The sequence below is a fragment of the Pristiophorus japonicus genome, unplaced genomic scaffold, assembly GCF_044704955.1.
Source record: "Pristiophorus japonicus isolate sPriJap1 unplaced genomic scaffold, sPriJap1.hap1 HAP1_SCAFFOLD_219, whole genome shotgun sequence".
In the NCBI taxonomy this organism is placed as follows: Eukaryota; Metazoa; Chordata; class Chondrichthyes; family Pristiophoridae; genus Pristiophorus; species Pristiophorus japonicus.
The window spans coordinates 991,832-1,006,443 of NW_027251897.1; the positions used below are offsets into that span (position 1 = coordinate 991,832).

A 14,612-nucleotide genomic window follows, 5' to 3' on the forward strand; every position below is an offset into this window, starting at 1 on the left:
CAAGAAGAAAGACAAAGAAACAGAAAACTACTCACCACTTAACCAGCCAATCACTTACCCTCTTGGCTGTGACGTCACCCTTTGATTACTTGTGAATTCTTTCTGACTTTTGACCCGGCACCAGCTGCAGCTCGCTGCTCACTGCTCCTCCAGCCGCTGCTCCTCCGACTGCCGCCGATCCCCGGACTCCCGCTGGGCCTTTATAGGCCGCTGCTCACACCTCCTCCGGTCACTGCTCCTCCGACTTTTGAAAAAAAATAATTCAGTCAGGCAGAGTCTGCATGGATTTATGAAAGGGAAGTCATGTTTGACAAATTTGCTGGAATTCTTTGAGGGTGTAATGAACAGGGTGGTTAAAGGGGAACCAGTGGATGTGGTGTATTTGGACTTCCAGAAGGCATTTTGACAAGGTGCCACGTAAAACATTACTGCACAAGATAAAAGTTCACGTGGTTGGGGGTAATATATTAGCATGGATAGAGGATTGGCTAACTAACAGAAAACAGAAAGTCGGGATAAATGGTTCATTCTCTGGTTGGTAAACAGTAACTAGTGGGGTGCTGCAGGGATCAGTGCTGGGACCCCAACTATTTATAATCTATATTAACGACTTGGAAGAAGGGACCGAGTGTAACGTAGTCAAAGATTGGAGGAAAAGCAATGTGTGAGGAGGACACAACAAATCTGCAAAACAACATAGCCAGGCTTAGTGAGTGGGCAAAAATTTGGCAGATGGAGTATAATGTTGGAAGGTGCAAGGTTATGCCTCTGGCAGAAAAAATCAAAGACAAGTTATTATTTAAATGGAGAAAAATTGCACAGTGCTGCAGTAACAGCGGGACCTGCGGGTACTTGTGCATGAAACACAAAAGGTCAGTATGCAGGTACAGCAATTGATCAGAAGGCCAATGGAATCTTGGTCTTTATTGCAAAGGGGATGGAGTATAAAAGCAGAGAAGTCTTGTTGCAGTTATAAAGGAGATTGATAAGGCAAGACCTGGAATACTGCGTGCAGTTTTGATTTCCATATTTAATACTGCTTTACTTGCTTTGGAGATGTAGAATTTACCATTATTTCGCAAAGATTCCTTGTACCTGTTCCCCTGCAGAGGAGAAGAATACCTTTCTGGACTTTTAAAATGGAAGGACAAACTTCGGGACAGAAATGAGTTTAAAGAGGAAGACGAGGCCTGCAAGGGATAAAAGGGGATGCATTCATGGAGCCCCCACAGTGTTTTAACTCATAAGAAAGAGAATTTAATTTGGACCTAAATTACAGAAGCCTGAGATCCCCTAAACATCTCTGGGAAGCAGCATATCAATTTTAAGATTCTACAACATTTTGGCTGCGAAAAAAGAATTACCGAATACATGACATGGGGCTAACCTCTGTGAAGTAAATTCGTGTATTAAGGATCCCAGACTGTCTGGTGGAACTATGCAACACCAATTCACCCCCTAATAGATAATCAAATTACCAACCATTATCTAAACGACACAACTCAATCAAATTACTGCTGAACAAGCCCGACAAATTCTGACAAAGAAGAGAGCTCAAAACTAATGAGCAGCGCCCTTGAAACAAAGAGCTGGGCCAGATTTGGTGGGAGATAAGGAAGCCTTTTTGGGATATATCTATTCCCAGTTTTACAAGGAAAAGAACACAAGCAGCCGGAGGTGGGGAGTGAAGAAATGGAGTCGTGGAGAAAAGTGTAAGAAATCATCAAGGACTGACCGAGCATGCAAACAGCACGAGGCCCACGAAACGGAAGGTTGTCAGCAACCAAATTGACAACCCGGGCCACCACAACCAGCGAAACGACCAACCGAAGCCAACTCAGCAAAAACCGAAGAATCGACATTATTTCCACTCTACAATCTACTTCTGAACAACCAACGGGTGAGAAATTACCAAAAAGGACTAACTAAAACTGTTCCTAACCAAAGAAAGTGGGTACTTACACCATACATCCAAAACGCAACTTACTGCATCACCCCAACTGAAGACTACGCAATCTGAAGTCCTCTCCTCCGTCCGGGATACGGCTTGCCTAGAAGGCCAAGTGCAGTGAACCCCGAAACCGCGATTCACCGGCAACTGTCAAAAGCGATTGGTGAGCATAGCTCCTGAACCCCCAGAGCTATAACTTAGTTAGTCAGGGGACTTGAGAGCGGGGGAGGCTAGGATAACTCGTGTAAATGTATCTGCATTCTCCTCTTTACCCCATTTAGAAATTAAGCTGTATTCTTTTCCCCATAGGCTGTATGTTGACAATTTATTCAACGTGTTGTACCCCTTAGTGTCTATTGCTATTACTATTCTGTGTGTGTTATTAAAGATGTGTCTTTTACTTCCTTTTAAACACAATAAAGCCATACCTGCTTCCTATCTTGAAACCAATTGTTTGCCCAAGTCTGTCACAGCCCCTTTATAATTCAAGTGTCTAAAACCAAGGGTGTGGGAGCGATCCATTTAAGGGCAGAAGGGAAAGCTGACCCTCCGAAAACCACCCCTTACATAATGGTGACCACCAAGGGCCTCTGGGGCAAGGGACGTGATAAGAGAGAGAGTGGTTTCATGAAAAGAAGCAAAAAGGAAGAAGAAATTTCCTCTTATGTGTTTAAGAGGGTAAATGTGGCGAAGGAGTGGGGACTCGATCTATTGTATGCTGAGCGTCCAGAAGATGCTGCAGCTCAATGGACCGAGAGCAAGGACCATAAAAAGTCAAATGAGAAGGCGATTTGGCTAATTTGCCTTCAGCGATAGATCCGGCTTCTCGATGAGGAGAATGAGAAATTAAAGGGAGTATTGAGGCAGGCAGAAGAGAGGTCCAGTGCAAGGGACACAGTCGGGGATAGGCTGTGGACTGAGGTGGGACAGTGAAAGGAAAGTAGAGAGCTCACTAAAGAAAGGCACAAAACCCAACTGGACCTTTTACAGTGTCAGATTATTGAAGCCAAGAATAGCGAAGTTGCATTGCGGGAATATAATTCCTGCCTCGCCAAGCAAGTTAAAGATTATGGGGAGAGGGTGAAATACATTCAGGTAGCCTATAAGGTAGCCAGTACCAGGGAATTTGAGGCTGGTGACCATGGCCCCCGCCAGCAGCTGATCCAAGGCTTGAACCTTGCTCTATCCCGGGCTAAAGGCATGGTGTGCCTGATAAACCCGGGTTTAGCCCAGGAATACCTGGTGGAGCAAGGAGAAACCCCGCAGTCACCGCCTGCAGCTCCCGGGAACAGCTCAGAGCAGCGGGGGTGTCAACCAGAGTGCAGGGCATGTAACAATTGCGAACTACCAACAACGACGGCCCCGAGTTTTAAATCGGTTTGGTAGCAGCGGGAAGCAGGCGAGCCAATACAAGGAGGGCTGGAGCCAGGGCCAATGCACACGGTCCGGCAGCAGACGTTTGGCCCACCTGGTGCAAATGGGGCAGCAGGAGCCCTAGTAAGCAATTTCATAGCCCCCATGACACCCAAAAACTGAGCGCTATGATCGGCCACCTAATTAAGCTCACCCAACAGGGGGATCCCTCGGTACACTTCCTGGAAGTGGAACACACAGGGGATATTAACGGGTGCAATGATTCAGAGCAGGCTAAGCTGTTGCTCCTCTCACGAGACACCAAGCTGTGCCATTCCCTCTCTGCGGACAGCAGAAAGGGGCGAAACACGTACGCTACGTTTAAGGAGGAGGTTCTAGAGGCCATGGGTATGAACGACGGGAGTCCTTTCTCCCGAGTGGAGAAGACAGTGCAGCTCCATGGGGAGACTCCACAGGCTTTCGCCGACAGGTTGTGGCCGGTCTACGAAAGGGCCTGTAGTGGGGTTCTTGACCGGGCCCACCTGGCCCCGAACGAGTTGGCTCACTGGCTCCGCAGCCTGGTGGCAAACAGCTTACCTGGAGTAAAGGCAAAAGCCCAGGTCTGGTTCGATCCAAGAGATCCCAGAACCACCGAGGAGACAGTGGTCAGACAGTTGACCCTGGCTTACCGGAACGGGAATGTCTATCAGATTAAACCCAGTCAAGGCAAGAGAGAGTGGCATCAGGAAGTTGGGAATCCTCCCCACAAAGGGGGTGAATGTTTTGGGTGTGGGAAAAGTGGGCACTGGAGGAAGGACTGTAGGAACCCATGGAAAGAGACTCAGGGAAAGGCCACTTCAGACCCAGCCCGTAAGGCCGCGGCAGGAACACCCGACTCATATGAGACACTCGTAGCCACCCTACAGACACTTATAAATGGACTGGGAGCAGTAGCTGCTGCAACCGGTACAGTAGCCGGTACGGTAAATTCCTCTGCTCCAACCCACCCATGTGTATGACTAGAGCCAGCGCAGCCTGTGTACCTGTGCTCCCTAGAGTACGATGCCTGGAAGAGACCATGCGTTACAATGGAGGTGGAGAAAGTGAACGGGACCTACCTGCTAGATACTGGTGCTTCCTGCACCCTTGTACATGCAGATAACCCGGCTACTTCACCTCTATCGAACGGGGTCCCGTACAGTCTAGTGGGGTTCACAGGCAACGAGCAAACTGGTTCGTTCCCCATCCCGCTCACCATTCAGCTGGGGACACTCAAAACCAAATGGAAGTGTGTCCTGATGAAATGGGAGCAGGAGGGAAAATGTAACCTGGGGGCTGATTTTATCATTAGCCACTAGATCCTTTTGGATCTGAGAAACCACTGTCGATGGGGAGCCATAGAGACAGACATGGAAGATGAGCTGGCGGTGATCCCAGAAAAAGAGGCCAAGGGAACGTTGTGTACCGTGAAGCCAAAGGAGGGTTATGACTTGGAATTACTGGTCAGTAACACCCCAGTGGAGTACCAGGAATATGTACGGGCACACCTTGCAGCATTCGCCACCCACAAACATGACTGTGGCAGGGTAACGGGGGTGGAAGTTAGTATAGAAGGGGACCCCATGACCCAACCACAAAAGCAATATAACTTCCCCAGGGAGGCAGAGGTAGTCCTGACAACGGCGCTGGGATCACTGGTAGAGCAAGGGGTGTTAAGAGCGATAGCAACCCATGTGAACTCTCCACTGTGGCCGGTTAAGAAACCGGACAACTCACGGAGGGCCACCGTGGACTATCGAGTGCTAAATAAGAATATCCCAGCCTGTGCACACACTGTTGCAGCCGTAGCGGACCTCAGAGGGAGTATTACAGCATCCGCGACCACTTTCACGGTGTTGGACATTTCAAATGGGTTCTGGTGCATTCTTTTAAATTGGGAGGACCAGTACAAGTTCGCCTTTACCTTTAAGGGCCAACAATACACGTGGAACTGTCTTCCCCAAGGCTTCCACAACAGACCCAGCATTTTTCACCAATGCATGGCGAACTGTTTAAAGGGCTTTAGCAGACCCTAGCAGTTGGTGCATTATGTGGATGACCTGCTCCTGTTCACCGATCAGGGAGAGGAGCATGGCCCACTGCTGGCTGAGCTGCTGGAGCTGCTAAAAGAAGAAGGGTTTAAAGTAAACCCGAATTAGGCACAGATCGGCCAGAAGGAAGTCAATTCCTGGGGCTGACTGTGCGCGCTGGGGAACGGGCCATAGACAAGGCTAGAAGGGAGGCAGTACAGGAGTTACCAGCTCCCAACACAGTGACAGGGGTAAGATCCTTTCTAGGGCTCACTGGGCACTGCAGCGACTTCATTGAGGATTATGCAGCCACCGCAGCCCCTCTGCTCAGGCTCCTACACAAGGGGGTAGAGTGGGACTGGGATGAGGGTTTGTGAGGCAGCATTTAATCAGCTCAAGAAGGACTTGCAGACCGCGCCAGCCTTAGGAGCGATAGATGTAGGAAAGGAGTTTTTCCTGAAGGTGGCATCCAGCGGGGACAGTTTGAGCTCAGTGCTGCTTCAAGAGCGACACGGCCAGCTGAGACGGGTGGTTTACTCCTCCAGGATCCTCACAGATGTGGAGAAGGGGTACTCCAACTGTGAGAGACACCTCCAAGCCACACATTGGGCAGTGAAAAGATCCTTGATCTTCACGGGAGGGTCTCCTCTTACACTCCTAACCCACCACACACCGACTCAGATGCTCCTAGATGGGATGATTAAGGACGGGACGGTGAGCAGTGCCCGCATTGCTCGCTGGACCCTGCTCCTCTCCCAGATGGACCTCAGAGTAGAAGGCCCCCATGAGCCAAGGCTCGCAGCCAACCTAATCTACCCAGGGAAAGCCCACAGGTGCGCCGTAGAAGGGGTATGGGAGGTGAACATTTGCCTTCGGTCTGGGTTACACCCGACAGGCCGGGACATCTACGTGGACGGATCCAGCATGGTATCTGCTGGCAAACGACTCACTGAGTGCGGAGCCTATGACCCAAGGTCAGGTATTGCCCGAGTAATCAAGCTCCGCAGCTTCATGTGCACCCACCATGCTGAACTGTCCGCCGTAATGTACGTGGTGTCCCACCCCGAGGAATTCCCTACCCCGTACACGATTTGCTCGGAGAGTATGTTCACCTGCAATTCGTGTACAGAGTACCTGGCTATATGGGCCCGTCGCGGATACACGTCCGCTGACGGGAGACCCCTGGCAATCAAGCCCCTGCTGGAGAAAATCATGACAGCGGTGGGGGAAGAAGGAAAGGTCTACATACATAAGGTGAAGGACCATTAAAAAACCGAACCCCATGCAGAGGGAAACCAACAGGCTGACAAACTGGCCAAAGAAGGTGCCCGGACGGGAAAGTTCTGGGACCCCTATGACACCGGCCGCATAGCATCGGTCAAGAATAAGAACAGGGCAGCAGAGAGTACAGGGATAGCTTTGGCCCCGGACTTTAAAACAGTTCAGGCACAGGACCCGGTCCTGAAAGCTGTCCTGAACGCGCTAGCTAGAGGAGAGAGAGTCGAAGGTCCGTACGGCACAGCAGTCATTACCGTTAAGGAAGGCATGCTGTTTAAAGAGGGACAATGGGTCGTGCCACAGCAGCACCAGAGGGAATTCCTAAAACTGGCCCATGAGGGTCCAGGAGCGGGACACCCAGGGCCTGAGATCACCTGGCAACGGGTGGAACAGGCAGGATGGTGGCCGGGACTCAGGGAGGATATCCGTGGGTTCTGTGCGAACTGCCTGGTGTGTCTGCGAACAACCCTGACCCCCAGAAAAGGAAGGTGTCCCGAGGACACGTCAGGAGGGTAGAGGGACCATGGCAGTCAATCCAAATTGACTGCATCGGGCCCCTACCCACCGCCCAGGGAGGCTACAAATACTGCCTAGTCCTGGTGGACGTGTTCTGAAAATGGGTTGAAGCCTTCAACTGCCGAACAGCCACCGCACGAGGGACAGCAAAGATTCGAGTGAGGGAAGTATTCTCCCGGTGGGGACTCCCACAGTATGTGGAGTCGGACCAGGGGAGCCATTTCACCGGGCAGTTATTGCAGGCAACCCTTAACGTGCTCGGCATTGAGGGGAAATGTCACATTGCCCACAATCTAAAGTCATCGGGTAATGTGGAGCTTTTAAACTGCACCATTAAAGAAAGGCTGCGGAAGGAGACAGGAGACTCACCCCAAAAGTGGGTGGAGGTCTTACCGTTGGTCCTAATGGGGACCAGAGCCAGCCAGTCAAAGAGCACGGGGTATTCCCCATGCGAGCTCATGACTGGCCGGATCATGCGGACCCCCACCCATGTCCTAGCCCCGGTGCTCACAGAAGATCAGCTCAGAGAGGTGAACTGGGACGAGTTTGTCAGGAACCTGTTTGAACACCTCAAACAGATTCACTGGCAGGCTGCTAGTAACATGGGCAGACTGCATCAGAGTAACCGATTGCTGCTAGAACCCAGCAAACACCACGAATGGGAGATAGGAGGCCAGGTCATGGTGAGGAACCATGCTCGGGTCGGGGTTTGTGAAGCATTATATATGGGGCCATACAGCATTGTCGACAAGGCAAGCCCGATGGTCGATGCCATAAAGCTGCCCCGCTGTACTAAGTGGTTCCACATCTACCAGTGCAAGCTCTAGAACCCAGGGTCAGCCAAGCACAGAGAGCAGCCGGGAGGGGTGAACCGTCCTCAGGACAGGGACCCTCCGTTGGCCGCCCCCGACGGTGGAGGGCCCACAGGGAATGTGGCAGTCTCAGAAACCGTGCCTATAGGGACGGTGAATTGCAGTACTGGAGGGGCTATCCCACCCATCGTTTGGGATTCGCACGCACCCCCAGTAACCCAAGCCCTGAGAAGGACCCTCCGTACACCACGGCCAAAGATACCGTGGTCACCGACATCTGAGCCTCAGCGATTCTACCCGAGGAGAAGGGCAGCCTGACAGGAAAGGCCGAAGGTCAGAAGTACAGAGGCCACTCAGAGTAGGGACCCGCAGCCAGCCGCCTCCAGCGGTGAGGGTCTCACAGGAGCAGTAGCATCGAGCTGTCCCAGAGACAAGGGTCTCCAGCTCACCGGCTGCGAGGAAACCCTAGCATCCAGGCGGCTATCAGACCGCACCAGGCATGGGCCTGACAGGGACTAACCAGGCCACCCAGAGACGGGTGGCGGATGTACATAGCTCTAATTTTTAGTCTAAGGTAGCTGACTGCACCATTTTACATTTTAAGGTTTAGTTTAGAATTGAGGGTAATGTTGCAGTAATGTTTAGGTGATTGTTTTGAGTTTGTCTTGTGTGTCAGCCAGCCTGAGAGCAGTTCTCAAGGGCAGGATCCAGACATTACCAGGTGATGGGCAAACCTCAGGAGACCAATTGATTCTGTTTAATTTTAATCTATGTTCTTCCTTCTGTTATGTGGTTGTACGTTGACTACATGCTGGTGAATATAATGTAATTGAAATGAAATGTAACTGTGCTGAAATGCAATTGTAGGGATGGAACCCCCTCTAAGCTGGGAGGGTGTAAACGTAAAAAGTCTGTACCTGTAAAGGGAAAAGTGTGTATCTGTGGTGATGTTGCATAAGTGTAATGCATATTTTGGTATTAGTTTAGTTAATTTACAGGGACGGTTATTTCTTGAGAGCAAGGAACTTTGCTCACCTGTAAGATGACACCACAAATGACATGGTGTCACAGGGGGGGAATGTAGAATTTACCAATATCTCGCAAAGATGCCTGGTACCTTTCCCCTGCAGAGGAGAAGAATTCCTTTCTGGGCTTTTAAAATGAGTTTAAAGGGGCAGACGACGCCTGCAGGGGATAAAAGGGAATGCATTCATCGAGACCCCCCCCACCCCCCACAGTGTTTGGACTCATAAGAAAGAGAATTCAAAATGGACCTAAATTTCAGAAGCCTGAGATCCCCTAAACATCGATGGAAAGGAGCAGATCAATTTTAAGATTCTACAACATTTTGGCTGCGAAAAAGAGTTACCGAGTACAGAAGGTGGGGCTAAACTCTGTGAAGCAAATTCATGTATTAAGGATCCCAGACTGTCTGGGGGGAACTATTCACCCCATAAGAGATAATTGAATTACCCAATCAAGCACAATGGAAATCATGGTCAGGAAAATGGACAATCCTCAAACAATGAAAAACCAGTGATAGCACATTCTCACACCCTAATCGAGTTACTGCCGACAAAGGAGACATTTGAAAATCAATGGACAGAACAGTTTAAACAGAGCCCAAGAGATTTGATGGGAGATAACAAAGCCTTTTTTGGGGGATATATCTATCCCCCAGTTTTACAAGGAAAAACTAACAGAACACAGATTGAACTCGCACTGACTCGAACAAGGACATAGACTGGAACACAGACACAGACGCAAGCAGCCTACTTCCTCTACAGTGAAGAAATGGAACAGTGAAGGAAACTACCAGAATTCATCAAGAACTGACCGAGCACGAGGCCCACGAAATGGAAGGTTGTCAGCAACCAAACTGACAATCACTCTACAATCTACTTCTGAACGACCCAACGGGGAAAAATTACCAAAAGGGACTAACTAAAACTATTCCTAACCAAAGAAAGTGGGTACTTACCCCATACATCCAAAACGCAACTTAGCGCATCAACGGACGCACCCCAACCGAAGACTACACAGTCCGAATTCCTCTCCTCTGTCCGGGGTACGGCTCGCCGAGAAGGCCAAGTGCAGCGAACCCCGAAACCACGAATCACTGGCAACTGTCTAAAGGATTGGTGAGCATAGCCCCTGAACCCTCAGAGCTATAACTTAGTTAGTGAGGGGAATTGGGAGGGTGGAGGCTGGGATAACTTGTGTAAATGTATCTGCATTCTCCTCTTTACTCCATTTAGAGTTTAAGCTGTATTCTTTTCCCCACAGGCTGTAATTTGACAATTTATTCAATGTGTTGTACCCCTCAGTGTGTATTGGTCTGTGTGTGTTATTAAAGGTGTGCCTTTTACTTCTTTATAAACAGAATAAAGCCATACGTTCTTCCTACCTTGAAACCGATTGTCTGTCCAAGTCTTTTACAGTCCCTTCATAATTCCAGTGTCGAGAACCAAGGGTCAGCGAGCGATTCGGAACCGCTCATATAAGGTCAGAAGGGAAAGCTGACCCCCTGAAAACCACCCCTTACAATGCCGCCGACAACTCCTTCATAACCGATCTTATTCCTCTCACTACTTCTTTACCCATGGATTCCTCGTGAGGTTGTGGTGACCTGAAATTTCTAAAATCTTAATTTAAAACTAGAACTCTTCAACATTCTTAAACTCATATCGTGCTATTATATACATCTGCCACCCGTCTCCGACTGGCCAAGTTAATCCCTGTTCTTCTCCTTCCCTTATTCAGCCTCTGGTTTGCCTGTGTGGCCGGCGGTAAGGCGGTCTGTACCGCAGGACCCAGAGTGTTCTGACTGGAGGTGTGCCTGAGTCGCACATTATCGGGGGAATGGCCCCTCCGGGGCAACAACACACTTCCCCTTTAGGTGTGGCTGCTGAGTTCATTTCATTAACTGAGGTTTCTGCACAGCCGGGGGCTGTAGGCTGGGGACTCTCAGTTAGTGGCTGGTCCACCACGACCTCTCCCGTGAGTCCCTCACCGCCGAAAGCTGCCGGCTGGGGATCCCTGTCCGTAGACTGATCCCTGATCTTGGGTATTCTCCAACGGATGGCCAACCTCCCGGGGCTGACCCACTGAAACTGGGGCACTGGTGAGCACGGTGTCTCCGGGAAGCGAGCCGGGACAGCTTTGTCAGGAATCTGTTTGAACATCTTAAACAGATTCACTGGCAGGCTGCTAACAACATGGGCAATGAACTCAGCACTTTAGCTTGAGTGTTCAGGACAGAACGCGCCCCTGAGCATGTATGAGGAAAAAGCTCCTGAAAATATTCTCGGCCAGGGAGCTTTCGCTTGTGAGGTGAACGTGTTAAGCGCGACACTGCGGAAACATCTCCACTTTCAGCACCAGGTCAGACAGAAATGTGAAGCGAGCAGGTGGACTGCAGAATCCCACTTTTAAGGAGTTATCGTGGTGTCAAACAAAGAGTTTCACTAAATGATTAAAAATAAGAAATGTCAAAGTCGAACATGCACCTCCAGAGGAGACTGCAATCTGAACACAGCACTTTAGACCACTCCACCACCCTGAGTATTCAATGCTTGATGTGGCCACCTGCAGATTGATTTTGAACTTTTGTGTCCTGACACATGAAATAAATGAGGGCAGTAGGCGTAGCTCTGCCTGACACCGGGGAAACAGTGAGACAGACCTTCGAGCAAGGGTCTGGTTTTTGCCAAACAGCAAAGAAAATATTTTCTGGAGGAACAATGTTGAAAATAATTGCAACCCCAACATGATTAGAACACACAACCTTTCGATTTGGAGTCAGGCGTGCTACCATTGCCTGACAAGGTCCACACATGAAGTCTGAGATGTTCGGCGATATGAAGGTTTCACAATACAAGGGGTTTTAAAATCCCCCCATTCCCACCAGGTATCAGAAGCAGCGCTCACCTGCCAGTCACCGTATGTTTTTTTCTTAAACTTTTGTATTGTTTTCACGGGAAAGCATCATTAATTAACCCCTCACCTTCTTTTGCACAATGAAAGAAATGCTAACTGAGGGAGAGTCGATACTTCAATCATTTGTCCTGTGCTTTGGGGAGTGGGCAGGGAGTGGACCTGAGTCCATGATTGCATCGGCCATGATCGTATTAAATGTCGGAGCGGGCTCGAGGGGCGTATGGTCGACTACTGCTCCTATTTCTTATCTTCTTATGTTCTTATGCATGTTGACCCATTTTACTCACTGTATTTTAGGAGTCTGGTTCAAAATCTTCATTGCTGATGACACCAGGAATCTGGGGCAACTTTTGTCAAATTTAACAGCACCGGTTATTCCGACCGTGCAGAGAAAATAGAATCAGTAGTGAAGATAAAATCCTACGGTGCTCATTTTCAGGTTCAATGCAGCAGGATTTCAAATAAAGTAAATGAATTTTACAGTGAAAAGATTTAGAAGTGTTACTTGTATTTGTGTCTTTAATTAAACTTTGTGGCGTCTGATTCCCGTTCATGCCATTGCTGAAGAAGAAAGGAGGGTTTGACGTTGACCAGACTGCACTGCCCCTGATAGTAGTGAGCTCATCCTTTATATTCAGTGGTTTCTCGCCGTTTGATGGGCTGCAGTGCAGCGGATATCACGTTGGCCTCACACGCAAAAGGTCCCTGGTGGATCCGTTTTCTCTCACTGAAAGTTATCTATTTATTGGTTAAATAAAGAGCAATTCAGGAATAAGGGAGCCCATTTGCCAGGAGAATAAATAGCAAATAAAAACAACAAATTCTGAAAATCTCAGCAAATCAGGCAGCATTTGCCAGGAGACTCAACTCGCCTCCGATTGTTCCCATTTGGCAAGTTTCAACAAAATGTTTCTGCCTGGGATCGAACCAGGGACCCTTTGCGTGCAAAGCAAACATGATAACCACTACTCTACAGAAACCACTGGTACAACAGCCCCAACAGAGGGGAGCTGACCAGTGAGCTCCCTTTGCGCTGATCGGGAATGAGGAGGATCACCTGAAACAACTTCTGTCCCACACTGAAAGTTCTCAATCCTTCTCCTCCGCTGCCCTTTACAGAAATGTCACGGATCGCCCAGCCACCGTGTTCACTTCCACATCCTCACAGTGGTGTCACAGAGGCTCCTACCGTCTCCCCGCGATCAGCGAACTCGCCCAATTTACAAAATTAAACCCGGAACACGTGCCCGGCAAAGGGCAGGAGAAGCCAGATAGTCTGTAAGCTCGGTCTTTCACAGAAAGTATTGGTATTCATGGTGCTTACAGCAATTATTAATCGTCTCACAGACCTCAATTATTTTTATGCAATGAATTGATCGCGCATCGTTACCACGTCAGTGCGGCAGATCTTAACCCCTCGACCACCAGGGAACAGTTATGATAGATGTTGATATATTTATATATATTTATATAAGAACCTGAATATCAACGGCTAGCTGCCTTGACCTCATGGCGAACAGCAGTGCATCTAACTTTGAGTGAAGTAAATTGTATACAAACAAGCACTACCTCCACCACTGTGGAGAGCCTGAGAACCATGTTTGCAATGCACGGAATTCCTGGCATATTGGTCAGTGATAATGATCCGTGCTTCACTAGCGCAGAATTTCAAGAATTTATAGTTGACCACGGCATAAATCACGTTGAGACGGCACCGTTAAAGCCGGCCTCCAATGGCCAGGCGGAGCAAGCAGTGCAGATCATTAAACAAGGCATGCTCAGAATCCAAGGTCCCATGCTGCAGAGCCGCCTGTCGCGACTGCTGCTGGCATACAGATCTCGTCCACATTCGTTGACTGGGGTTCCCCCCGCGCAACTATTGATGAAATGAACCTTAAAGACCAGGCTCTCATTAATCCTCCCAGACATGCATGAAATTGTTGAGGCTGAGCGCCGGAAGCTAACTGAGTACCATGACCCAAAGTTGAGGGGGAGGTGGAATGAGATAGGGGACAAAGTGCTTGTGCTAAACTGTGGCAGGGGTCCCAAATGACGTACAGGGACAGTAACAGGCAAGGAAGGAAACAGGCTACTGGTTGTACAAATGGACAATCGCCAAACCTGTCGGAGGCATGTAGACAAAGTGAAAAGTAGATTCACCAACAATACTGCAGGACGATAGGCAGACTACAGTCTGGAACTCACACCACACCTGGTGGACAGACAGAGGGAACAACCTGAGGAAAGGGCAGTCTCAACAGACAGCCCAGGCGAAATACCAGCAATCACACTGAAAGAAAAACAGGCACCAAGGCAAACAACTGAACCACAACTAATACGCTCCACGCGAGAGCGTAGACCACCTGAGAGTCTGAATCTATAAAGACAATAAGACCTTGGGGGAGTTTGCTGTCATGTATCTCACACTACTGTATACAACTGTATCTTACCATGCTATACATGACTGTAACTAGATATGACCTGTAACCACAAGCATACGTTACCACCAGGGGTGCACTTGCAGGAGACACTGCATACCTGTTCCACACAGGTATATAAAGGCAGGTCTCAGGCAAGTGTGGCACATGAGAGCTGTGAAATAAAGGTGCAGGTCCAGAGTGACCTTGACTTCAGCATGTGTCTCGTCTGAGTCTGTACTGCAGGGTCAGGACTTAACACTTACAAGCGAAAGCT

The 14,612-nt window shown here is 49.2% G+C and overlaps 1 non-coding gene across 1 annotated transcript; it reads right to left on the minus strand.

Annotated features, from left to right (window-relative positions):
* Positions 1-12,825: 12,825 nt before the first annotated feature.
* Positions 12,826-12,898, minus strand: trnaa-ugc (transfer RNA alanine (anticodon UGC)). The gene has a single exon. It is a non-coding gene; the product is annotated as a tRNA-Ala (tRNA).
* Positions 12,899-14,612: the final 1,714 nt, after the last annotated feature.